Genomic DNA, 2,640 nt, shown 5'->3' with positions numbered 1-2,640 from the left:
CGCCAGTGCCAACAGTTATTGTAATCTGGAGTACTATTGACTTAAATCTACTTATTCCGATTGCAATGATATATTCAATATGCCCGCATTTTTCTACTGCTACAGCAGTGTCTGAGTCCAGGACAGTGGTGTATGCAGGAATCCGTTGGCAAATTGTGATATATCATCTCCATAGATCACATTTGAGCGTTTTTGTATCAACTACTCATAGAAACACTCCCGTATTTCTTGAAAATCGTCACATATTTATTGAATACATATTTATACACCTAGGTGAAGTGTACAAATGTGAATCAACCCGAAAGTAGCAATTCATTATAAAAAACACTATGTTATCAGTCGCATATATCAAGAACTCTCTACCAGTAATAACAGTTATTGTTATCTGAAGTACTATTGACTTAAATCTACTTATTCCGATTGATGTGATATCGGCTATTTTTCCGCATGCTTCTTCTGTAATGAAGTTATGATATTATGGTCACAGCTTGTATTTTACTATTTTAAGTACGTTCAACATTTATATGTTTTTTAAAACATGATGAAATATAGAATGAATTAGATATTACACGTTGGAGATTGATAACGCGATTTATTTGGTTTTCTACTTTTATCACAAATTGAGTAAATATAAAGCGTACTTTCACAAATGAAATTGTTCCCAAAATCAAGAATTTGCTTTATTGAATATGCCTGATTTAGGATGTTTCCGAATACTGAAGGTAGGTTACAATAATTTTATTTTATTTTTTTGGGCTGTACCCGAGGCATAGCCATGGGGATTGGGGTTGAAAAAGCAACCACCCTTTTTAAGATGTAAAAAAACTTTTTTCTGTATCATCCATATAGTAATTTATTTTTTGAAACGATTTTTTGATCTACAGACTCTTGAAAACCCGGCCCACGCCAGCTTTTACGGTCTAACTTGAATAATGGATATGGATTTTTTTAAAAGAGGTATTTAAAATGAGATTTTCGTTACAAACGATTATCTGCACAAAACGTTTTGCGCGAATAACACCAAAACCCACAAGCAGGGAAACTCATCCGACCCTACTTGACTTAAACAAACAACCCCACACTCTGACAAATCCCCGGATTACTTAATCCTGTGAAATCCTGTTTTGCGTTTCAAGGAGAATATAAATTATGATTAATTCTGTGTTCGATTGGTTAGGAAACTATAGAAAAATGTTTAGAATGGTAATAGAAACTATAGTAATAGAAAACAATTGTTCAAATAAAAGCATTTTTTTTTTTGCGAGTAAAAAAATATAATTTTACATATAATTTGTTAGTGAGAAAGCTTAGAAAAACGTTTCTACAGGGCCATACAAACAATTATTTGCAAAAAAAAAAAAATTTCACCAACAAAACACCAAAACCTACACATAGGAAAACTCATCCAACCCTACTTGACTTAAACAAACAAGCCCACACTCTAACAAATCTCCGGATTACTTAATCGTGTGAAATCCTGTCTCGCATTTCAAGGACTCTTCAAAATTATGTCTGGTTAGTCATTGATGTCGCGAAGTGAATGGAAATATTTTACTACAAACGAATTGGAAATCGATATATTGTCGTTTGGAAAATAAAAATGGGGGTGAGTTTTGTTAGACTAGTGATTGCCACCTAACTTTTGTTAAATTCCTTCCTTTTCCTATTGTGGAACTCTTCATTTCTCCCTCCCTGTGCATATAAACTACTTTATTTGTTCAATCTTTTGCTAGTTTTTTTTTGCTAGTGTTATGCTCTAGTCGCACTCCCTTGTTCGTACAATTCAAGCAGTTGTTATGTGTTTATGAATAATTATCATAGTAATCACTGTAATACTATGGTTCCATTGCATTTGAACCCACGACAATTGCACCTGCATACTATTGCACCTATGGAATTTTTTTTGTTTTACGGATATTTGAACCCATACTCACCCTAACCCATGGGTTTTAGCACCCGCATATAGATTGAACCCGCGGATATACACATGGGTTCAAATGTACATGGGTTCAAATGTACGGTCCCCTAATACTATATATACTTACCCCGTGATACTACAGCGAATACAAAGCAAAAATGCTCCTCATAAACGGTAAAATTTCACCATGGTAAGTCTCCCCTCCCCGGCCGGGAAGCGTCGTGTTAGACAGTTTGATATAACAATATTGGCACACAGTTTGAAAATCTTGGATTTAATGCCTTCACATGGTCTAAGAATCAGCGCATACTAATCAAAATTCCTTTTCAAAACGGCTAAATTTCTCCTTTTCTGAAACCGACGCTCAATGACGTTTTTCCACAAAACCGTGAAATACAAGTAAAAATCACAAATTTTCTCATAGTGTGGGTGGTGGCGAGTATATCCGCGTCGCACGAAGTGGATTTGTTTAATAGTACTTCAACAATTTCAATGAATGTCCGGAATGGTGGAGACCTACTTCAAATATAGATTGATAACATTGTATTGTTTGATGTATTACTGTTATGAAATGAATCATAATACTGGTGTACCGTAAATAGCACGCAATAATTCGCTCTGCAACAGGCTATAGTTAAGAACTAATAGCGAGTTTGTGATTTCAAATGTATCCCAGCGATATTTCGATTTTTAAAATATTAACATTATTCAAAATGAAATGC

Source organism: Styela clava, chromosome 10 (genome assembly GCF_964204865.1).
Source record: "Styela clava chromosome 10, kaStyClav1.hap1.2, whole genome shotgun sequence".
NCBI lineage: Eukaryota > Metazoa > Chordata > Ascidiacea > Stolidobranchia > Styelidae > Styela > Styela clava.
This window is presented reverse-complemented; position numbering follows the sequence as displayed.